At 47.6% G+C, this 25,356-nt stretch overlaps 1 protein-coding gene across 3 annotated transcripts in view; it reads right to left on the minus strand.

The window, feature by feature from the left end:
• Positions 1 to 25,356, minus strand: part of ENPP5 (ectonucleotide pyrophosphatase/phosphodiesterase family member 5) — a 390,400-nt gene that overhangs the window by 339,989 nt on the left and 25,055 nt on the right. The window contains exon 1 of one of the 3 annotated variants that reach the window (XM_086926232.1): positions 16,891 to 16,996. The exons of the other annotated variants lie outside the window; for them this stretch is intronic. The gene's annotated coding sequence lies outside the window, so the exon portion shown is untranslated. Of the gene's footprint in view, positions 1 to 16,890; positions 16,997 to 25,356 lie in introns of those variants that run through there. 3 annotated transcript variants of the gene reach the window in all.

Here is a 25,356-nt window from a genome sequence, read left to right on the forward strand (position 1 = left end):
CTGTGGATTGCTTTAGAGTCGTGGCAAGCATCGAGGGGGAGAATACCTAGATACAAGGTTAAGGGGAGTTCCCCCATGAGTATCACAAACGATCACGGATGTGCCCTGTGGGTCGTGGAGAACTTGTGTAAGCACAAAGGGAAGGGTGTGTTTCAGTATTACAGCCACACCACGGGACCCTCGAGCAAAGACTGAGTGCCAAACCCTATTGTAGCCGTTACACACAAGAAAGGGACAAAGGTTACCCATCAGGTGCGTCTCCTGGAGCAGAAGCACTTCTGCATTAAGACGCTGTGCATAGGGCAGAACAGTTGTCCCTTTGTGGCGGTCCAGTAGACCATTAACATTCCAGGATAAGACCTGGAGGGCAGCTCTCGGAGCCGATGTGTCAGTCATGGTGGCTGTGAGTCATAGTCAAAGCTCACCGGGCCCTGGAGGGCCAACAGCAAATATGAAGCCTGGAGCAGTTATGACAATGCACTAGCGGGAAGGACCCTGCGAGTCGGACCCCTACCGAAGTAGGTCCAGGTGCGGTGTGTATGGTGGTGCATCAAACCAATAGAGAACCTTAAGCAACCTAGGGAGCAGACATTTGTGGCTCCTGACAACAGTAAAGAACAAAAACCCCTGTCCTAAACCCAACCCCAACCCACCCCACACCCTATACTTTAAAAACGGAAGCATCTGTCGACCCCCCATTTAACTGAATCAAACTAAAACGCTCCGATTGGATGCGTGGAGGACCCCTCCAGAAGAACGGATAAGCATTACATCGGCATTAAAGACTATAGATAAACATTTGGGCTTGCTAACAGTCAGATGTCCATCCCCGGTGATGCGCTCCCCCCCGGTGGCAGGCATATTTCAGATTCGGGCTACATTGTCATTAAAGGGTGGGGGTGCGGGAAAGGTCCGAATACATCTGGGCGATTGGCCTGGACGAGCCCGCCAAGCCCTCGGCGGAGCGGTGCCTATGGCGTGGTGGAGATTCCGACTGGCTGGAGGAGTCCTGAGGATCTAGGGCTGCTACACTTGAGGATCGGAGTGCTGGAGCCTGCAGCTGGCGCCCCCTTTGTGACCGCGTGCGGCGTTGGCGCCCCGGCGACCTTCGTCCTTCGGGCCGCGACTCTGCGCAATCAGGGGATGTGTTGCGCTGTTGGCGGAGGGGCCGTTCCTCTGTCAGCCATGTCCATGCCGCCTGGGGCGAATCAAAGAATTGCGTCTTATTGTGGAAATTGACCCGAAGGCGCGCCGGGAATTGGAGCTGATATTGTAGGCCCAGGGCGCAGAGTTTCTTTTTAACCTCTGTATAGGTGCACCGGAGGCCCTGGTGTAGTCAGGGAATATCAGGATGACCTAGTTCTGAAACTTGAGGGGACCAGCCGCCCGGGCAGCCCGCAGGATGGCATCGCGGTCTTTGAAGTTGAGGGAGGGGGCCTAAGAACCAGAGACCTGTGGGCCCTTTCCACCACAAACCAGGTCGACAGCACATCGCCGGGCACCCATGACTTAAACCAGTCCTCAACGAAGGGGGCGGTCTGGCCTGCCTCCACCCCTTCCGAGAACCCCACAAGGTGGAGGTTGTTGCGACGTGCCCGGTTTTCGGCATCCTCAGCACGCCTATGGAGCTCCCTGGTGTGCAAGCAAAGGTGAGCCACCTGCTCCTTGAGTTGCGTGATATCATCTTAAGCCGTGGATAGGCGGGCTTCGGCTTTGAGAGCCGCGTGGTAGCGTTGCGAAGGTCCTGCCTGAGGAGAGATACATCAATCTTGATTTCTCCAATCTTCCCCTCAACGGAAGTCTGCGAGGCTTTGATGGACTGGAGGATAGTGTCAAGATCCCAGTCTTGGTGAGGGGTGTGTGGTGGCGGCCCCCCTGTGGCCCACCCAGGAGGCTCCTGCTTGGAAATAGTAAACCGGTCAATCTTGGTCTGCGTGGAGGCCGGTGCAGTCTTGGGGCCCCTATCTCTCCCCATGGCCGGTGGTAGGTCTCGATGTCACTGCAGCTGTAGGAAGTCCAGGGGGACGGGAGGCCGGCGCAGGCCCACAGATCCACAAAAACACCCAAGCACTAGATGGGTGCCACTTGGGCTGGATCGTCCGCGTTACTCAAAGGCCCAGTCAGAGGAGGATGGTCCGACTAGGGCCAGCAGGTTGGGAGTGCCTCCTCCGCCACCCGAAAAGATGGCCGACTTTGCCCGAGGGAGGTCGGACCTCACCCACCCCGCCGGTTGCTGTCAGGCCCCAAGTAAAACGGGCTCTTCAAGGCCAGGGAGAACCCGCACATGTCCCCCAGAGGAAGTGATACGGAAGGGGGAGAATCACCGCTAGGTCTTGCGCCACTCTGTTCCCAGAAGCCAGAGATATTGCCGCAGGAGCGCCCAAGCCGTGAGGGGGGGGCCCCGCACCCCCACAGGGCCAGCCCCGGTCCCCCTCTCCCAGCACACAACAACCACCGCAGTAGGGCCCTTTAGTGAGGCTGATGGACAGCAGGCCCGGCCGGGCGTGCTGAGTGAAGACAGGGAGGGGGTCCGACCAGGACCGGCGTGCTGGGGGTGTTCGCACCGACTGCCACCCGAAAAAATGGCCGACTTTGTCCAAGGGAGGTCAGGCCTCACCCACCCCCCGCCGAATGCTGCCAAGCCCCAAGAAGGCAGGCTCTACAAGACCGGGGCTCGGGGGCCCTGCACCTGTCCCCCAGAAGAAATGAGGTGAAAGGGGGGGAAAGCACTGTTAGGTATTGCAGCCACTCTGGTCCCAGAAGCCGGAGATAGCACCGCAGAAACACCCAGGCCATGAGGGGAGGCCTGCACCCCCACAGGACTAGCCTCTGGCCCCTTCTCCTAGGACACCACAGACACCGCAGTCAGGCCTGTTAGCCACACTGAATGGACACGGGGTGAGCCTCAACACCCGCGCTCTGCTGCCCGGGTCGACAGCCGGTCCCCCCACTCACCGCCTGGTTCCACTGGGTTCCCGCACTGTGTGCCTCAAGGGCCTGCTCCACCTCCTCTGTGTCCGTGCCGGCCGATTACTCACCGGAGGCACCGTAAGCTGTTAAGCCGACTCCGCCCACAAACCAGGACAGCCGGTGCCGCTCCCCCAGGCACCGCGTTCAGCCGATTCCCGGCAGCGCCAACCGCCAACTGGAGCAGCCTGGCCTCAAACAGCCGCAGCCCTGCCGCACACCACAGGGTCCGGAAACAGGGGCTGAGGGGACCCACGGCTCGGGCCCAAAATGGCCGCGGACCACAGGAGCTGAAAAACGGGGGCGGGGGACCCGCGGCTCGGGTCCCAGACAGCGCACACCGCCGGAGCTGGAGACAGGGGCGGGGGCGGGGGCGGGGGGGACCCGCGGCTCGTGCTTTCGCCACTGTCTGGAGTGATACCTGGCCTCCCGCTCACTGCACAGAGCCTCCTGCTCACTGCAGTAAGCCGTCTCTGCTGGCTCTGTCTTCTCGGCCCCGGCCGATCCCAGGCCTGGGGGGGGGGGGGGGGGTGGGGTCGAGGCGCGCTGAACAGGTTGGATATGGATCTGCAGCCTCCCCACAGTGCAGATGTGGTGGGCGTCCACGGAGATCACAGGCCGCGGGCCACTGGAGGGCACAGGCACCACAGATTTGCACCAAAACAGCCAACAGAGAGTGCCACAAGATGGGGATGGCGCCACGATCAGGTAGAGGGTCTGGATGTACACCGAAGGTGACAGAATTTGAGGCGGATGACGGAGAGGTCCAGAGCACTCTTAGGGTGCGACTGCCATCTTGACGCCTCAAGCCACCAATAAAGAGTTTGTTTGGGCATTATACATTTTAATCAGTAAAGCCAACCCTCGATCACTGGGGTATTGTGGTAAATAAAATTTACCTATGCGGAATTTCTATGCGGTAAAGTTCAATAAGAATAACTCAATCAAAAAATGAGAGGCAGAGTCCGTGGCATCTGAGTTTATAAGGGTTTTATTCCATAAAATGGAATTGGTTCGAACCAGGTATCATGTTCCATCACCACGAAGGTTTAGGAAGGGATAGACAATGCTTTATTAACAGAGTACAATATATATAGTAAATGCATACAGTGGTGATGGATACAGAAGGCGTAACAGCTGAGAGAAAAGAGATAAGAACACATGTGCGTAACAGAAGGCGTGCACAAGGGCGTACACGGAGGTGTGTGCTAGAAACGTCACAGGAAAATGTCACAGGGGGGTGGATCCATAGAGGAATCCTGCAGAGTCAGCAGAAATATATGGCAGAGATGCGCGCGCAGCAGCATGACGTGTGATTGACGTGGAACTGGAGGGTGAAGGGGACTTGACATTTAGCTCCAAAAGAGGAGACAGAAGGCTAGTGTGTCAGAACAACCTAAACCCAAATCATATCTGGTATCTTGTGTTTGAGGAACTGTATTATCTAGAAGGAAAGGTCTCTCGGGCAGAGGCTATTCTATACTGACTGCTAGTGCGTGCATATATGTGACTACGTGTCTGTGAGAAATGCGAGGGGCCATGGGCCTACCATGGTAACGGGAGCAATGAATTACTTGCACGGAGACAGAAAGGCCGGGCCCTTTGCTCTGCAGCTGGGGAGGTGTTTACCTAAATCTCTAGACAGGAATGTATTTTCGAGGAGCGGAGCAGATAACTTGAAGGCTGAATACTATCTTGGCAGGCAAGCAGGCCGAGCCGGGCACTGCTCGCCACGCAGGAAGTAAGGCAAGGGTCATGGATGCAGATCCAGGCTGCAGCTTTCAGAGGCAGAAGGCAGAAAAGGCTCGATGGCAGAAATCAGGGCCTAGCTCGCCAGAGCCAGGAAAACGTGAATGTGCACCATGTAAAGACGGTGGCACGGCATACTTAGGAACTAAATAATCGATCCATTCATGGTGGATCTGAAAGAGGACATGTTAACGTTGGACGCAAATGTATTTGCGTCTTCATAGCTGGTTGTGGAGGGAACATACATGTACTTGAAGCACGTACATGGAGCCGTTGGGGTCTACGTTAGGGGACACAATTGGCCATAAAAATTCATATTACCTCATTCCCTCCTTGTCCCCTACGGACCCTTCATGATATATCAATCCTCATTAATCCATCAATCTGTTCATATAACATCATTTGCTCTTCCTTTTTCAGGCGGGATTTGGAACGTGGACTTGAATGGGGAATACATGATGTGGCGCACAAGCCGCAAATCGCTGGCCCACATTGCAGACATAGACAACAACTGAATACTATGAGAAGGGCTATTCCTAGGAAGGATAGGACTTTCCATCCCCAGGCTGATAACACGCTCCGGACCAAGGCCAAGGCCTGCTGGAACACAGTGCCCACACCCTCCTCCCTTGGACTTCTAGGACAACCTGTCCACTACTACTTATATTTATCATTCAGGTAAACTTCATGCCAACATATCCACCTTTCTCTCTTCGCCCTTTTTTCAATAATGTTTGCAATTCTCTTCACTCATTGACTGATTAAGTCTTCACGTAGGGGGTTTTCCCTGCTTTCTCTCTTTTATTATCTTTCAGTATATGTTCTAAGACAGATACAAACTAAGGTAGCAAGATCATTTACACTACCTAGGAACCGTGTTAAGCACTGCTTTCATCGTTCATCATCAAGCTTACAGTAAGTAGATATAAGTAAAGGATTATTAGTCCTTATGACAGGGTTCCCAACGCCCTCCCTTCGTTCACTACGTAGCCATAAACTGCTAACCATGTCACCCAATATCACTCTTTCTCATACCTCAAGACTAATATTCTCATTCTCTTGTCCCTATTAAGGATTTATACTGCTAATTTGGCATGGGAATGATCTAATACACATTCCGGTTCGTACATCAAGCTTACACTGTCCGGGAAGGCGCCCCTTGGACCCCGGTTCCTTTCACGTTATTTCTACAAGCGACGGATCACATACTTAAAGGTAAATGAGTATTGAGTTTTGTAAAACTATGGTATTCCATGCTAGTAGCCTCTTCACTCTGAGGCGTAGTTGGTTCCTAATTTGTCCAGCCCCCCCCCCTGTAAAACATTACCGAGTCCGCAGCCGTAGTCATCCATAATAAGAAACAAGCATCCAATATGCAATTAAGCATCCAATATGCAATTTGACAACTCTCTAAACGGTTCTTTCTCAGTTCGTACTTTCCCCGCTCCATCCTGGTTTTTCCTCTCTTGGTCTTTTCCTAGGCTACTTGTACAAACATAGGCTTAGTACACACCGTATGCCTTTTTGTACATACACACCATCCGATTGATGAAAATGTCTGTTTTAAATGTAAATAGCATATGGAATCAAATTTCATAAACTGTAAATAGTGTATATACATTTGTACATATCTCTGCTTCCAAATGTCATTCCCTGCTCATAGACACTGTGGACTGACACCTTAAGGCCAATGTATGTACAAGCTCCATGTCTATTGTTGTAGTGCTTTTTAATTTGTTTCGCAATTGTCTGTTGTTGTATATATTGTTAGATTAGGTGTTGATCCTTGTATATAAAAAATTGATTGTATGTATATGTTTTTACCGACAGCCCTGAAGAAGTCCCAGCTTGGGACGAAACGCGTCGGCTGTACGTTTTACTGCAAACTGCAAATAAAGATTTAGAGAAGACTATCAACATCTTTCTGAGAAATATTTCTTCACTGTGTCTAAATACTATTTGCACTTATTGTCTTACTGTCTGTGGTGCACCTGTGCGGTTGTTTTTGTACTGACAATGCAGTACCTTCGGGTTCTGTGACAAAAAGTGTAAAAGGTTTGCTGTAACATGGTGTTGCTAAAACTGGTGCTTGACATAAGGCTTTCTTTAAGTCGTCAAAAGCTTGTGTATGTTCCTGAGTCCAAGGGAGGACAGTCGATGTCGCTGCCTCCTGGGTTGTCAACTGTATGAGTGGCTTTGCTAGAAATGCATACTGAGGGATCCATTGTCTACAGTAAGAAGTGAGGCCTATAAAGGCCCGTACCTCCTTTTGTGTCTTGGGTTGTGACATGTTTACAATTAACTGGATACGGTCAGGTGTTAGCTGTCTCCCCCCTTTGGACAGCAAGTGCCCAAGGTAAACCACTTGCTGAACACAGAATTGTAGCTTCGAAGGAGACACCTTGTGTCCCTTGTCAGCCAGGAAATGTAAAACTGTCAGTGACGCTTGTTCACATTCTGGTTCACTACGGGCGGTGATCAATAGATCATCGACGTACTGAAGTAGAGCAGTGTTGTCAGGCATGTGAATACTGTCAAGTTGTCTTTTCAATGCTTGGCTATAGATGCTGGGGCTTTCTGTGAATCCTTGAGGTGCGCGTGCAAATTTGAAGCTTCGGCCATTTAAACAGAAACCGAAAAGATATTGGCTTTCCGGATCAATTGGGACACTAAAGAAGGCGTTCTTCAGATCAATTACAGTAAAGAACGTTGCTTCGGAATCAATAGCTGTCAATAGTGAAGAGATGTCTGGAACCACAGGGTACTGTGGTACAATGCATTTATTCAATTCTCGTAAATCGATCACTAATCGATAGACTGGAGGTGCATTTGGATCAGTGCGTTTAAGAATCGGAATGATAGGGGAATTACATCGATTCGAATCCGTTTCTACAACCACTCCTTGTGCAATTAGCTCGTCAATGATTTTCAGTAAAGCCACTACAGCATCAGGGGGTAACTTGTATTGTCGGATTCTTGGTAGTACTACTCCTGGCTTGAGTGTGACACGATATGGAGTGATGTGCATACAACCTACATCAGTGGGGCCTTGTGCCCATAAATGTGCAGGAACATTCTGTAATCTGGGATCAATATCTCTCAACACATAGTGACCCTTAAAGTCACGCAGAAACAATCTTACTCCTTCCGGAGAGCAACAAATTACAGCTCCAAGAGCTTTCAGTGTCTTGATACCTAACAAGTTTTCTGGACAAGATTTCGTGAGCAATAAATCTGTAGTACGAGACAACGGACCAACTGCTAGGGGAACTGGTTTCGATACTTCATTAACAATAGGTTTTCTTGAAAATCCAAGGGAAACATTCTGTGAGCCTGAGAGGGGTGCCCCTGGAACCTCGTCGTGACTGATTGTTGTTCTGCTTGCCCCTGTGTCAATCAAAAACTTTCTATCTTTTCCTAATACCTGACTATGTACGTAAGGACCCTCTTAATCTACAGGAACCTCAATAAGAGGCAAGCCAACCTCCCTCTCTAGGCTGTTTCATGTGTATCGCTGATAATCGGGATAATCAGTTTGTGCATACTGGTACATCTGCTGCGTTGCATGTTGCGTTGCGGCAATCGGTTGTGGCTGTGGTACTGCTACGGTCTGTACTGTCTGTTGTGGAGCATGCATAGGCTGTACATTCTGTGGCACGTGTTGTTGGGCCTGGTCCTGTCTAGGTTGACGCGGTCTCTCTTTAGTTTTACCTGTGGATATATTATGTTTCAAAACTGCACAATCGTTTACATAGTGACTTGGCTGCTTACAATAGTTGCATGTCCCTTTAACAGGAGCTGCTGAATTATTGGACTGTGTCATGCCCTTTTTCTGACCGTCAGCTGGAACTGACTAAGCAACTAGCATTTTCATTTTCGTGTCTTTCATACGTCTTTGTTCGTGATCATGTTCTTCTCTAATTCTGTTCTGGTGGTACTGTAACATTTGGGAAGGCGTGTTTGCTTGCCATGTGCTCTCGACCTTCAGTACACGATTCTTAACTTGGGGCAGGGAATTCTCGACTAATTTAGATACAAAAAGGTGTGGGTATGACTCGCTACTTGCTTTCAAGCCACTATTAATAATAAAACATTTCTCAAATCGGGAATAAAAATCACTAGTGTCTTCATCGGGTTTCTGTTTGCAGGCTGAGATTGCATCCCAGTCCTCTTTTTTAGTCGCTAACAAACGTGGCAAAACCTGTACTAACAATCCTGGTAATGCTTTAGTTTTGTCCCCAAGACCTAAACCTGGGGTTCGACCATTTTCTTCAGTTTCTAATGCAGCCCAATCTAGCTTTGTGTCTCCCACCTCCCATTCTTTTTCTTTGAGTTTCTCGTAAATACCGGCAGGCAATAATACTTTCAATATTTTCATAATGTCGGGATAGGTATAATCTCCCATGAGTAACATGTCTTTTATTTCACGGTGGAAACCTGCGGGGTCTTCATCGTGACTGGGCACTAATTTCTTCATTTCCAATAATTCCACTTTAGTTAAGGGTGTGTATACGAATACACGTGCAAGGGTGTTATCATTATTCCTGACTGGATGTACTTCTCGCAAGGGATTCTGTCTGTCTATGTAAAACATTTTTCTTTCTGGGGGTGGAGCTGGAACAAACTGTGGATTCAGGAAGGCACTATATCTGTGGCGATGTTCTAGAATTACTTTAATTAAATCGGTACCTAGGCCTCTCCATTTATTTATGAGTAACTCTACTAGTACATCAGGTAAGGGACCTGGATCAGAATGTTGGCTCTTATACAATATAAGGAGGTGTTGTATCATGTACATACCAGCTAGTCGCTGTTCGTCTGGGGAAAGATTCAAAAAGGTTTGCGCTAATGCGTCATCATTATATTTATCAGAATTGTCAGCCCATTGTACTGCTGACCTGGCTAATTCTTGTTCATCCATGGAATCGAGTACATGGTACCCCATTCGTTCTTGAAGTATTTTATCGGTAGCCTGAAATAAGTGTTCAGGAGTCTTCGGATTTGACATAGCAGAGTGAAAAAGTCTCTTGCTTTCTGGACGTATCATTTTATTAAAGGATCTACCCTTTCCTACATATGCTATTATTCCTGTATTATCTGGCTCATCCTCCTGTGAGGATTCATTCTTGTCAGCATCTACTTCACTTTCAGCTTTCTCTTTTTCATGATATATTGTTATTTCTTTACGAATTTTTCTGTACATGGCCTCTATACATGTCTTTTTATCATGTTTTCCGTCTGCAATATTCTGACCCCATGTAGTTAGTACCTCCATCTCTTCTTTATTTACACCAGGCCGGTCTCGTTCTCTTATGAAACAGTTTATGAGGAATCTTAAAATCATACTTTGAATGTCTACTTTCTGATGTGCCATGGCCTCGTGAATACATTCCTGACCCTCCCCAGTCTGAACAAAATAATATATCCTGTCTAGATAATTTTTCATCCCTGGAAATAGAACTAAAAAATTTGCAGCACGTCTTATACGTATTGAGGCTAGTATCATGCAACCGTCTCTGCCTGGTACTGGATCATATCTACAGTCTGTAAGATACTCTTTAAGCTTTTCCATTGGGACTGCTCTCGGGGTACGTTGCATTGCTAGTTCTCTAATAGTTAATCGTTGTACTGGTGGCGGGGTATGGTAACCTCCTGATGCACCTCCTGAGGCGGAGGCTTGAGCATCACCTGTCTGTAGGGCCGTGTCAGGCCCGAAAGGATTAAGCGGATTAATAGGGGGTGCCGGTAAGGGTGGAGGAAGCGGACCGGGAGGAGTAAGCTGTTGCGGACCTGGGGGCTGATGATCAGGGAGCGGGTTACCGTCAGCAGGTGGTACACGGGCAGGTACATTGGTGTATGCGGGCGCTACATCGTCTAAATAGGAAGAAAGGAAAATCTCTGCTGCGGTCTTGTGATGTAATTTAGTCGGAACCAATGGAGGGGGCAGATCTTTCGGTACTTCCGGGGTCGCCTTGGGCAGGCCCTCGGCCAGGACTGGATACAATCCTGTCATAATAGCATTACTACGTCTATCGTGTTGTTCTATTCTAACTCGTTCTCCTTCTTCTAGTAGTTCCTTTTCTTTGGCTTTTTCAGAATCCTCTCTACTTTTCTCTGCTTTTCTGAGTGCTTTCTCTGTGCGTCTATGCGATTCTTTACGCCATAATTCAATGGCATCTTTCTGTGACTGTCTGGCTTTCTTTTTCCATAATGCTTCTTCTACTCTCATGATGCACTCGGCATCCCATGTCCCTGTAGCGGGCCATCTCTGATTCTCTGCTAAATCCTTGGTGTAATCCACCCACAAGTCGAGATATAATACGGCATCTAAGCCGTGCTTGTGGTACATAAAATATCCGGGAGTGTCCCTGGGTGGGATGGGAACAGCTTCCTCGAGTATTCCTTTCCTAGTTCCTATCTGTTTCAGTTTAGAAAACAGTGGCATTTTGAGCCTTGATACTTGATACTTGATACTTACTTGGACACAACTAATACAATAAACACAGTAATGAAAATCAAACAATCACTCATACCACAACATTAAAACACATTAAAACATTTCGGAAAACGGACAATAACTTGATAGCTGAATACTTGATATACTGCTAAACAGTACAGATACACTGCTAAACAGTGCAGACCGGGTCTGTGTACCCAAACCCGTCTTGACCGGACACAAATTAATGCACCCGTCTAGATGTGTCCCCAGCAACGGTACTCACCGGGAAGCACGGAACGGAAGGCCTCGGAAACTCGACACTGGACTGGACCGGACTGGACTCGACTCGACTCGGGACGTAGGTACTTCGGAACTTCGGAACTGGTGGGCCTCTGAACACCTCGGACCTTGCTCTCTCGGCTGGGCTCTGGTCGGGATCCTCCGCACTCCTCACCGCCTCGTCTGGGTGTCGATCGCAGCCTCAGTCACCTCCGTTGGCCTGAGGGAGGTACAGGAAATCCTGCGGGTACGCGTAATTGTCCGTCACGGCTGTGGCAGGGGACTAGGCCTGCAACGCACCGCCGGCGCGTAAGGTGGGGGAGGGGTCCCTATTCGGGCGCCAATTATGTGGTAAATAAAATTTACCTATGCGGAATTTCTATGCGGTAAAGTTCAATAAGAATAACTCAATCAAAAAATGAGAGGCAGAGTCCGTGGCATCTGAGTTTATAAGGGTTTTATTCCATAAAATGGAATTGGTTCGAACCAGGTATCATGTTCCATCACCACGAAGGTTTAGGAAGGGATAGACAATGCTTTATTAACAGAGTACAATATATATATAGTAAATGCATACAGTGGTGATGGATACAGAAGGCGTAACAGCTGAGAGAAGAGATAAGAACACATGTGCGTAACAGAAGGCGTGCACGAGGGCGTACACGGAGGTGTGTGCTAGAAACGTCACAGGAAAATGTCACAGGGGGGTGGATCCATAGAGGAATCCTGCAGAGTCAGCAGAAATATATGGCAGAGATGCGCGCGCAGCAGCATGACGTGTGATTGACGTGGAACTGGAGGGTGAAGGGGACTTGACATTTAGCTCCAAAAGAGGAGACAGAAGTCTGGTGTGTCAGAACAACCTAAACCCAAATCATATCTGGTATCTTGTGTTTGAGGAACTGTATTATCTAGAAGGAAAGGTCTCTCGGGCAGAGGCTATTCTATACTGACTGCTAGTGCGTGCATATATGTGACTACGTGTCTGTGAGAAATGCGAGGGGCCATGGGCCTACCATGGTAACGGGAGCAATGAATTACTTGCAGGGAGACAGAAAGGCCGGGCCCTTTGCTCTGCAGCTGGGGAGGTGTTTACCTAAATCTCTAGACAGGAATGTATTTTCGAGGAGCGGAGCAGATAACTTGAAGGCTGAATACTATCTTGGCAGGCAAGCAGGCCGAGCCGGGCACTGCTCGGCACGCAGGAAGTAAGGCAAGGGTCATGGATGCGGATCCAGGCTGCAGCTTTCAGAGGCAGAAGGCAGAAAAGGCTCGATGGCAGAAATCAGGGCCTAGCTCGCCAGAGCCAGGAAAACGTGAATGTGCACCATGTAAAGACGGTGGCACGGCATACTTAGGAACTAAATAAATCGATCCATTCATGGTGGATCTGAAAGAGGACATGTTAACGTTGGACGCAAATGTATTTGCGTCTTCATAGCTGGTTGTGGAGGGAACATACATGTACTTGAAGCACGTACATGGAGCCGTTGGGGTCTACGTTAGGGGACACAATTGGCCATAAAAATTCATATTACCTCAGTATGCTGTAAATCCTGTGTTTGTGCTTCTCCAGACCTAACCCTCTTAAAACATATTGCCCAGCAGTATGGATGACATGTGATTCCTACACCAGGTAATCCTCATTAGCTTATGTGACATTCCCTATAAGCTGATTTACATAGTTGTAGGATTCATGGTCTCTGCATAATGTGTGTGTGATGTAAAGTACTATGACACCCTACACTACGAGTAGCGCTAGATAACAAATAAAATGCATACGAGAGAGGGGCTACGGAGAGATGATGGGCACTGTTGGAGGGTGGCAATGAGGGAATCCGAGGGGGACATCATGGGGGGAGGGGCTATGGAGCGCTGAGGGGCACTGGTGGAGGGTGGCAATGAGGGAATCTGAGGAGGAGGTCATGGGGGCGGAGCTACGGAGAGATGAGGTGCACTGGTGGAGGTTGTTTGTGAGGGAGTCTGAGGAGGAGGTCATGGGAGGGCTTTGGAATAATGAGGGGCACTGGTGGAGGGTGGTAGGGAGGGAGTCTGAGGAGGAGGTCATGGGGAGGGGCTATGGAGCGATGAGGGACACTGGTGGAGGGTGGTAGTGAGTGAGTTTGAGGAGGAGGTCATGAGGGGACGAGGCTACGGAGAGATGAAGGGCAGTGTTGGAGGATGGCAATGAGGGAATCCGAGGAGAAGGTCATGAGGGGGAGGTGCTTTGGAGCAATGAAGGGCACTGGTGTCAAGGCTTTCGTTTAGTAATAGGGACTTCCTTAATCTTGAACACTTTATAATATGCTTAGCATTCACAAACTTGTGTTGAAGCCTGGCCTGCTGGAATTCGAGGGTTTGCAGTTAGGTCCAGACATTGCTCTTACTGCCTGGCGAGCCGGAATTCGAGGGTTTGCAGTTAGGTCCAAACCTTGGTCTTACTTTCAAATAACTCTCCACATGCTCTGTGTACACACAGAAGCAATCCGTTGCATCATGCTGCCCGTTTGCAAGTACATATGATGTAATCAGGGCTTGTAGGCTCCCTCCAGAAGTGACAAATTGGGACCACAGTGGCCCACCCGAATGCGCCCTTGGCCCATCCAAATACAAATTCCTGGAAACGGGCCTGTTTCCCCAAACGTAAACTGCAGGATGAAACGAGACAACTTAAAACACAATTATTTTCTTGCCGACACCCCCCTGCCCATGGGGCCAATTCATGCCTGCAGTAATGCTTACACAGCAGAGAGGGAGGAATGGGCCTTTAATGTGTTCATTCAGTATCAAGCTTGAATTATATCATAACGGAAACGTACTCACATATCCTCTGTTTATAAATTGCGGGCCACACTATAGAACTTAAAGAACGAGCACACAGAAGGACGCCCTTATAACACATATGTAGAGTGCAACATTCCAATTAGGACTGGAAATCAGGCTGTCTCTACAACTCAATACGTTGCACACAATCTTTTAACATCACAATTTACTTTTGTATGGATCGTCGCATAGCATTTCTGTAGTGTCTAAGTGCTGTAAATAAAAGGTTTTTTTTACCGAAGTTAGAGGTAATCAATTTACCGACTTCAGACTGAATAAAGGCTAAAATTGCCTTGCGGGGATTCAATCATGTGACCTTCATATATAGGTTAACTCTGCGCTATCTGTAACCTGAAATAAATACATTGTGCAAAGATGTAACGAGCCAAAACACGGAAAAAGGACCAGCCGGAGTCTTGCTTTCAAGAGAACCTGGTGGTGCACATGCACATGTAGCATGATCTTTACAACCTCAAATTCGTCTATTGCATCAAGCCCTGTAAGTGGAGAATCATTACAGCGTTAATCAAGCATTGGCAAAGCCAATAGGTCTTGCCTATGTGAGATCTATTTGCTTTGCCAATGTTTCTCAGCTATGTTGCATCATGGCTGAAAGTAAAGAAAAAATCTCAAGAACACAGCCAACATTACTTTGAGCCATGCTGCACTGAAGCCAGCACTGCTGTACAATATGGCTAAAATAACATTTACAAAGCCAATAGGTCTCGCATAGGCGAGACCTATTGGCTTTGCTAATGCTCGTTTTAAGATGCTGTTTCCTCACTTGCTTTAGGAATATTCAATCTGACCGGTTGATCATCTGGCTTACTTTGGATTATGGGAGCCCTTATCCTGAAAACATGTTTTGTGTTTACAAAGAAGACACGTTGCCTTTTGTTTTTTGACAAACTGATTTTGTAAAATCTGCGTTTATTTTCACGTGTACCCACGGTGATAAAAACTGCATTAGTAATGTAAAACTGAGGGATTACTCTTTGTCAAGATGTACTAACCTTGCAATCCAGATCCAACAGGAGTGATGAGAGCTTTCACTATTCTCTGGAACCACACACACCCTTATACTTTTACCCTCTAGGGTAGAAGTAGACTCAGTGGAAGGGTACAAGTGAGAGAAACAAAGACACTGGCTCCCATTGCTTGGATGCACAACTGGACTTGACCTACGGTGCAGCAGCGTTGATAGCTATAGTGTTGGCTGTAGCAGTTGATTTCTAATGTATGTCATATACCTTCTGACACTCTTTATTTCCCACTTTATAAACTGGAATGAAACTGGATATATCGCCTGATCTCTAATGTAATTAAAATTGACATGACAACCATGAATAATACTCCGAGATACTATACGACATTTTGTTGAAGAGAACTACTTTGAATATTGTGAGTGAATAGATACCAAAGCACTCATAAGAAAGTCCAACAGAACATGTATCAAGTCCATTAAAGTGAGGATTACAGTAAGTTGCGTCCAATTTTATTTATTGTTTTAGAATGAAGTATTCAGCACAACACAATGTGAACGGCTTTACAATACACAGCCAACGTGTGTTTCGTCACACAGGTGACTTTTTGAACACTATTAGTACAGGTGTCAAGTCAAAAGACGTGGAACCGTGCACTCCAAGTAGACTGACCCAAAAACTTGATGTCAAGACTGACTGTTAATCAGATATAGTCGGTGGGCTCAAAGTCTGTTCCAAAGTGTAAGTCCATTATGAAGAAGCACAGCCAGTCAATAGTGAGACCGTGGAACAGGTGAAGAATAATGGACCTTATGGGTATGATGCAAAAGCAAATCTAATGATCTCAAAATGTAGTAACGCTCCAAGTAGACAGGGTTGCAAGCAGCGTCCAGATTAACCGTCCAAATATCGTGCTATCAGTAAGTAGTTAATAAAACCAGTAACATTGAAACTAACCTGAGCAACGTCAGGGTAGGAGGGAAGATGGCGTCAGCGTGAGCGGTCGCAGCGGTGCTGCTCTGCGGAGCTGGGTCATATCCTGTCAAGAGAATGCTTTCCACGCTGAATGAGTGATTAAGACTCTATGCTCTATATTCCCGCACCCTTTTCTGACCCGGTCGGAAAACCTGCTTGGCGTCTGAGAATCATGCTTAATGTCAGCCTGAGTCCTGCTTGAGTCCTGTTAACTGCTTTGCCTATCATCTATCTACGACTCTTCAAGATACTGGATACTGGAAAAGTTGAGGTGCCGCTGGGGGAGGAAAGGCGAAGAAGACATCGAATGAAAAATACTCGAAATACTCAAAAAAGCATAACTGCTGAGATTTGAAGACCGTGAATAAGCCCCGACCGCAAGTGGTTTTCTTTATATTTTGGCATTTTAACATTGGAAGGTTTTACATTCGACCTTCGTCATTGATATTGCTATGTGCTATGTGCTATGTGCTAATTGCATCGAACTGCGTTTGCCTTGTTCAATGACGGCGGTAGTCGGCTATCGTCTCCTATCATCACCTAGCATCACTTTGCTGAGTACCTTTGCTGAGTACACTCTGCGCTCTGTGCATGGGGGTGGGAAACTCGCCGGCTACGGCACTGCATGGCTTGATATTCGCTACCTGCTGCTCTCCTGTGATCGTTTGAACTTACCTATGAAAGCCGCAAAACTCTTCCTGCCGTGTTTCTGATCGCTCCTCTCTCCCCCCATATCCTCGGAGCCCCGTCTCATCGACTGATCACCTGGGCTCCTGGGTTTCATCTGCAGACACAGGAATATGTGTCTTTAGCCTCACGCGCATAGCGTGTTTCAGCGTGCACCACGTGTCCCGTTGCCAGGGGAACGTTGGTATATAGCGGAGGGAGGGAGAGAGAGAGACTGAAAAGCGAATGTTGCACAGACACAGATACGGATCTAAACTAGGGATAAAGGAGGTCTCTTGTCACTTGCTCTTCGGACGTGGGATTTTAAAAAGATTTGGGGCTGGTTTATCTGACTTGCCTGCTCTGCCTGCCTTATCGGTTCATATTGATCTGATCGGATACTGTTATTCCTCCAATTGTTTATATATTTGATATACCGGCAAAGCCCAAACGCTATTTTCACCCTCTCACTGTTGGTCTCTCGCAGAGCTAATTAACTACCTGTGCAAGAAAAATTACCCATTCAACGAAAGGTAAAGACACGAGAACCCAGAGGAGACGGAGTGTTGTTCTGAAAAAGTTCTACCACAGGTATGAGAGCAAGTCTCAAAGTGGAAAGCAGCGGTGCTTGCAGACACCAGTAAAAAATTATCCGACTAGTACTGTGAAGCTCTCCCAAGGCACAGACATGGAAGGGGACACTAGAGAGGATGAGGGGGGAGAGGCTACCTCTCAAAGGGAAGAGAAAGGGCAAAAAGGGCAAAAAACGCAAGCGGGTGCAGTAAACAATGAAAAGGGGGGTGAAACAGGAGATGTCTCAGAGGAAGAGACACCGACATCGACCCTACGGTATCCTGAGAACGTAGAAACTGATAAGACACCTGTCCAACATATAACTAATAGACTTAAAGGCGCGGAACCTAGAGGAGCCAGAGCAAAGGAGAAAGACACGGCGCGAATTGAGCCTCAAGAAAAAGAGAGAGAAAAGGAAAAAGAAAAAGGGGGGAAAATTAAAGATAAAAATATTGAAAAAAAAACTGGAAAAGGAAAGAGAAAAGACAAGGAGAAGGAGAAGGAGAAAGCAGTTAAACATAGGGAGGAGATTGGGGGCGAGACAGAAGAAAATGCCAAACTGGAATTAATGGCTAGAAAAGCACAGAGATTACAGACTATTAAAAATTTTAAAGCATCAGCAAAGAATACTGGCATATCTGCGTCATCCCAACCAAGAATCTCTACCATATTCAGCCCTCTACATAAGGATTATCAGAGTGATGCAATCCAGAATAAGACCTCTAAAGAGGGGAGTGGAAGTAGTATAGATGTTCAAAGCATCCCCGCAACCAACTTGGAGGAACGCCTAACTACTGGTTCCGGCGGAGGAACTTGGTATGCGGACTCAAATGCTAAACCAAAAATGAGTAGTAAAGAGATAAAGGCAAAGACACCGACAGAAATAGAGGTAATGCCACCCAACCAGAGAGAGCAAACTGATCAATTAGATTAAAAAAAATACACCGGAGGAATGGGGGGACCTAAACCCTTCTCCAAATCAGGCCGCATCTCTTGCTGGGAAAGATTTGCACCCCGTAAACCACTCTCTCTCAGATGAAGATTCCGAATCTGATTTATATGAGACAGGGATGTCTATCTCAACCAACTCAAGTGACTCAAGTAGCTCCAGCAAAGTGAGCAATTCAAGAGATTCTAGCCCAAGCGTACAAATGGACACAGTACCACTGGAGATCTGACCTCAGTGAAATCAACGTCAGAGGGAAAAAAAGGAGTGGGGGGGGGGAAGATTAAAACACAAGAGAGAACAAAATCTGCTGAATGAGGAAACTACTGATCCTGGTAATAACACAGACTATGTCAAAAACAGACCCAACTTCCCCCGAAAGAACCCAAAGCATAAATCACCCGGAGAAACACCATGTCAAACCTCGAACCCACAAGAGAGCAGAGATAGATACCAAAAAACAACGGAGCCCTCACTGAGCCAGGTGCTCAGCTCAATTAAAAACTTTCACGCGGATGTAAAGAAAGACAGCCAAAAGAATTGCGTGGCTATTAAAAAACTACAAGTCGCAGTGAAACAAGTGGGCAGTATCTGCACTGAGATTTCTGAGAGAATGGCCATAGTGGAAACTCGTACGGAGAACCTTGAAACCGATGTTGTGTTGTTCCAGAAAAAAGGAAAAGAGCAAGATGGAGTAATAAGGGATCTCATGCTCAAAATGGAAGATCAGGAAAACAGATCCAGAAGGAACAATTTAAGGTTTCTTGGAATTCCGGAGAATTTTGAGGGAAGCGACGCTAGAGGGGTAATGATTGGCATTCTTAAAACGTCATTTCCGGAGCTGGAAGCCTGGGATATGGAAAGGGAAGTACTGCGGGTTCACCGCTTCACCTTAATGATATCAAAGCATTCCTACAAGCAAAATCAATATCCCAGGGCAATGCTGGTATGCTTTGGTAATTTTCTTCTTCGGGAAAAAATGTAAGATCTAGCAAGACCTACTGCCCAAAGAGACTACAAAGGGTTTAAATTCTTTGCCAGACCGGACTTCGCCCACGCCACCGTGGAGCGGAGATGGCAAATGCGTCAGCTAATTGGACCTTTTGAAAAAGTTGGAGCGAAAGTATTTTTGCAAAATCCGGCACGTTTGAAAACAATATTCAAAGGCACAACAAGAAGCTTTAACAGCAAAATACAGGCGGAGGACTATCTATGTGAAATTTCGGAATCTAGCGCTCGGAACCTAGGGAAATAATCTTAAATTATATTAAAAATGTTGTAGAAGCAACGGATAGGTTGAACTAACTACTTTTATTTACACTTGGAAATGTGTACCATAATATAAGTGGAAGAGTTGAGCAGCCTATGGAAATTAAGTCTGAGATATCATCAGAATATTTAGCTTTTAAGCTCAACTGGTAGTAGATAAGCAAACTACTTCTATTAACAATTTAGCCCAGCCCGCTCGCAGGGAGGTCACACCCCTGGTCCAGATAGGCCCAGGTAACCTTCAAAGGTGGTGGTGGGTGGGGAAGGGGAGGGGGGAAGGCGGGACAGGTTAGACACACAGGGTAGGACATTTTATAGGGAAATAAATATAGGGATCACGGGAAACCAGGAATCCTGGGATAAAAATGATGGCTCTTTTCATTTAGTAATATGGCTGGGATAAAAATATTATCTCTGAATATCTGTGGTCTGAATGACCTTAAAAAAAGACAATCAGTTGCAATTGGCTTACAAAACTGGGGATCTAATATTATATGTATGCAGGAGACGCATATTGAAGGGTCCCAGAGTCAACTGTTAAACACATTAGGCTATAAACTGGTATGTGCTACCTCACAAGGGGCGAAAATTCGGGGGGTTGCTATTTTGGCTAAAGGGAGTGGACTGGTGTTTAATAAACCCAAAACTGACAAGTTTGGCTGTTGGGCGATCACCGAATGTAGTTATCAAACAGGGCAGAAACTGACAATTTGTGTTATCTACGAGAGTAATACAGACGATCCTGGGGTTTTCAATGAGGTCTCTAACAAATTGGTACACTGGCCTCTTCCAGTGATGATCGCTGGGGACTTCAATATAAACCTCCCGTCAAACTGGTCATTGAACGACGACTGGGTGTATAAAGGACGGAAACCCAAAGTATTTCGCTCTCTCAAAGATCTGTGTCTCGTACACGGTCTGGTGGATAGCTGGCAGACTTCGAATACCAATATTGGTGATCCTGGCTACACCTATTATTCAAATCCACATCGCACTCATGCCAGAATTGATTATATATTACTCTCAAATTCACTAAGTAAGAACTGTTATACAGTTAAATTGCCCAGGGTATTATCTGATCACAATCCTCTTTTCTGCACACTGACTATTAGACTAATAAAATCAGAGCCAATCCATTGGACATTCGAAAAAGCATTATTAAATGACCCTCAATATCGTCTCCATATGAAAGATTGGATCCCGAAGTTCCTAGTTGAAAACATTGGTAGCACGTCAATAGCGATTGTGTGGGATACCCTGAAAGCTGGGATTCGGGGCGAGACAATATCATATTCGCTTAGGTCAAATAGACGGGAGAAAGAGGAGATACAGAGACTGCAGGATGAACTAATGTTAGCAGAAGTCAGACTTGTTAATGCCACCGGTAATAGGGATACTACTGGGGATAGCTCTAGCACCTTAGCTAAAGTAGCAATTGCCAAGGTAGCAATTACTAATTTATTTACAGATAAGGCAATCAGGAAAGCCACAGCCCGAAAATTTATGAAGTTAATGAACAAGTAGGCCATCAACTGGTGGTACGTTTACGACAACAGGTTAATGAAAACCTGATCAGGGAGATTATAGATCCAGTGGCAGGGCAATTAAAAAACCCAGAACTGATACGGCAAGCATTTTGGAGATTTTATAAAGAACTATATACGGAGAATGGTGAAGGAGACATGATCGAAATTGAAAGATACCTAGAGAATTGTGAAGGTGTAAGCCTTGAGGTAAATACACAGCAGATATTAGAAGAAGCTCCTAACATGGAAGAGGTGTTGACCACAGTCAAGAGCCTTCCTAAAGGAAAGGCAACAGGTCTGGATAACATCCCCTCTGAGTTCTATGCTACATTCATAGACGAAATTAAATATATATTAATGGATTTAATAACCCATATTTTTTGTGGGGGGGGGAACCACCCAGCTCCTAGTTTAAGGCTAAAATTGTAATTTTTGCTAAAAAAGGGAAACCCCCAGAACATCCAGGGTCATATCGCCCCATAACCCTTATAAACGCCGATTCCAAAATATATTCTAAAGTCTTGGCAAACCGAATTGCAACTATAATACACAAAGTAATTACCAAAAGCCAGCACGGATTTGTTCCCGGAAGATCAACCATAAATCATATTCAGAGGGTGATCACACTATTTGATGGAACAGGAACTACCGGAGACCCTATGGCCCTAATTCAGTCGGACGCAGAGAAGGCTTTTGATAGGGTCTCCTGGCAGTTTCTCTGGAAAGCAATGGTGACAATGGGATTTAGAATCAAGTTTATTCAGGCAATACAAAAAATGTATATCAATCGTAGAGCTGTCGTATCTGTGAACGGAAGTCTAAATAAGGAAATTATCATTTCCAGGGGAACTCGCCAGGGATGTCCATGTTCGCCATTGCTCTTCGCAATATATATAGACTCCTTCTTTCGCTATTTGGATAAAAATAATAATATAATACCCATTATATCACAGGGGTTCACTACCAAAACATTAGCATATGCTGATGACATTGCTATAGTTACCGCAGATCCCGTAGCTGCAATACTGACCATCGAGGCTGAAGCAAGGAAATTTGGGCGGGTTGCTGGCTACGCGGTAAACCAAGGGAAGACACAAATCATTCTGAACCCAAAAACTGCGATGGATGATCCAAGGGTGGTGAAGGAAGCGGCATACCTGGGCGTCACAATTTCCTCAAAGCTGGAGGAAGTTGTGGATATAAACCTTAAGCCAATGCTAAATACAATACAAAGAGACCTACTACGTTTAGATAATCTCCACTTATCCATTATTGGAAGGACAAATGCAATTAAAATGGTGTATTTTCCCAAAATACTATACCTTTTTAGGGCAATCTGTTTAGAATTTTCAAGTCAGTGGTTTACATCAATAGAACGTATCTTTTCTAGATTTATATGGTCATATGCACAACCGCGCCGGGCATATCAATATTGTTGGACTTGGCCTTTTTCCCCCAAAATTTTTCGCTTTTGACCCCCTTACCTAGGATGTCTCCCCCATGGGATTAAACCTGTATAGGCCATGAGTGGTGTGAGACCCCTTTTGAAACATGTAATTACCTGACATAATGTGAACACTTGTAAAATCCCCCATTTTGGAAATGTACCTGACTGAAATGTATTGTTTTTAAAATGGATGCCATGGCCATGGGTTTTGCCACTGGACTGACATAGGTCAGCGGTCTAGATAATATTACCCAGCTACCCCTAGTTTTGGAGGTAAAGCCTGGCACCCAGGGTGCTCACCCCCTCCCCTAGAACCAGTTTAGGCTAGATGTGCCAACATTCTAGAAGGTCCTGGCACTGCCTGGGAGGAGGGTATAAAGAGGGTGAAGTGTCACCAGAGAGTCAGTCAGCGCTGGGACAAGGAAGGGAGGGGGACCTGCTGTGAGGTGCGACCGCCACATGGGCCTGTGAGCTGGGCCCTGCACCCCCATAAACCCCCCCCCGCTGCTGTCCCCATGGGCCCCTGACAAGGGAGGGCCCTACCCAGGACACTGACGCTGTGGGACCTTGAACTACGCCAGCGCTGAGGGAAAAAGGTGCCCAGAAGAGGAGGAATGCTGTGGGCTTGAACCCCCCAGGAGGTGAGGAGTGTGCCCCTGGGGCTGGCTGTGGAGCTGTTCGCCCCCTTGGGAAGTTGTGGCCCCTGGGGAAGCGCTGGACTATGAGGAGCTGCGTGTGCTGAAAGAGCTGTGCCCCTTGGAGGCCCCAAGGCCCTGGACGCTGTGGCCTTTTAGAAGCGCTGGGCTGTGAGAAGCCTACTGTGAAGCGCTGTGAACTGCCTGATCCCCTTTGCAGTTCTGCCTGGTCTCAACTGCTGGCTAAGCGCTAGCATTGCCCTAGCGCTAGCCCTCTGAACTGACTTGATTGCCACAAAGCGCTCCTGCTGAGGCTGCTGTCATTGCCCTTGATTAGCGCTGGGAATCGGGAGAGGATTGCCGCCTGAAGTGCCATTGCTGGGGCCCCCCCAAGCGCTCCTTCTGCCAAGCGCCCCACTCCTCAGACCTGTCGTGCCCCGGAGCGCGCTGTGAGCCGTGAGGCTGACGTGCCCTGAGGAGCGCTGTTCTTTTCCTCAGAGCTCTGCGACTGCCTGAGGCTGCTGCCCCTGAGGGCGCTGGCTAACCTGTCTACGAAGCGCTGGCTGGGTATTCACCGCCGTGGGCCCGGATCCCTGGAAGGCCGTTCTGCCATCGCCAGTATTGTCGCGGCAGCCCCGATGTCAGGAGGGGGCCGCCAATGTGGAGAGTAGGCGTCACTAGGCCGACGAGGCCGGGAACCACCATCATGGGACAGGGGCCGACGGCCGCGTCACTAGGCCACGCCCCTGCCGCGCAGTGATTGGCCGCGTGGCTGAGCCCCTCAAAAGCCGCGTCCTGATTGTTTCTCGGGCCGTGGGAGCTACAGAAGGCCCGGGAACAGCCGGCGGAACCACCGGAGGGCTCCGAGAGGAGCACGAGCCCTCCCTCCTTCACAAGACGCCACCGCTCTGCCCTGACTGGTCCCGAGGCCGGAGGAGCCTGACGGAGGCCCAGGACCGATCCCCCTAACAGCGCAGGGGCTGAGTAGAGTCTACCGGAGGGCCGGGGCCCTCCTCTGCATTCCGACCTCCGCAAGGGGCTAGTGAGCCCGAAGAGACAGGTAAACCCCCGAAAAGGGGAAAGTTGTGGTTGGGCCCCATTGGCCTTAACGAACTACCGCAGAGGGAGTTCGCCCCTCCCTGGGGGGAAACAAGTGACTATTGGGCCCTGAGAGTTAACCCCTGCCTGGGGTGGAGAGATTTATCAGGAAGTGCTGGGCCTAGACCCAGGGATTAACCCTACTTCGTCTAGTAACCTGCTCAGCCTAGGCCCTGTGCATGGCTTAACTGTATGAAATGTTTGCTCTTGCTCAGAGAGGTGGTTACTAGCCCTAATGAGATGGTTGCCGTCCACCATGAGAGGGTTGTTCTGACATAAGGAGAAGTTGCCTGATTCCTACAAGGCCCAGTTATCCCCTGGGTTGCTCCTTTGATGAAATGTTTAAGGGGATATGCTATGTAGAATATTGCGTTACCCCCTTTACTCCTGCAGTGAAATGATTCTTAAACTGAGCTGCATTGTGGTGACATGTTTAGTGTTATGCCTAAGCTAAGGTGATTGATGCCAATGCACTGCTTAATGTTTGTGTTGCAGGTTGCAGGGGGGCTGAGGATTCATGTTCCTGTCTGGTATTATATGATGTTTTCCCTTACAGGGGTTGGGTTGGCGTTGCCACGCATGAGGTGTAGTTATGTTAATATGCAACTTACAATTTCAGCCAACCTCTCAAGGATGAAGGCCTGAGTAGGCCCTGCCTGATGTGTAGTTCCCTAGGTGGAGGGGGGAAGAAACCTGATGTTTTATTAAAGGTGATACCGGCCTGATCAATCTTAGGAGTATCTCCTGTTGCTGATGCAGTGTTTACCCCTACGGGAAAGGTTCCAATGGCTAATGAAATGTCTTACATTTGAGGAAGTGATTTACATGTATTGAAATGTTTATTCTCATTCAATGCCCTGCGGATTCCTACTAAAGGTGTGGTGCACTTCTGTGCCTAGTGGTATTGTAGGCTGATTACTATGCTAATGTGGTATTTTGCAATTACAGCCTTCCCTGTAGGATGAGAGTCTGAGTTGGCCC

This window comes from Lissotriton vulgaris, chromosome 6 (genome assembly GCF_964263255.1).
Source record: "Lissotriton vulgaris chromosome 6, aLisVul1.2, whole genome shotgun sequence".
NCBI classification, from domain to species: domain Eukaryota; kingdom Metazoa; phylum Chordata; class Amphibia; order Caudata; family Salamandridae; genus Lissotriton; species Lissotriton vulgaris.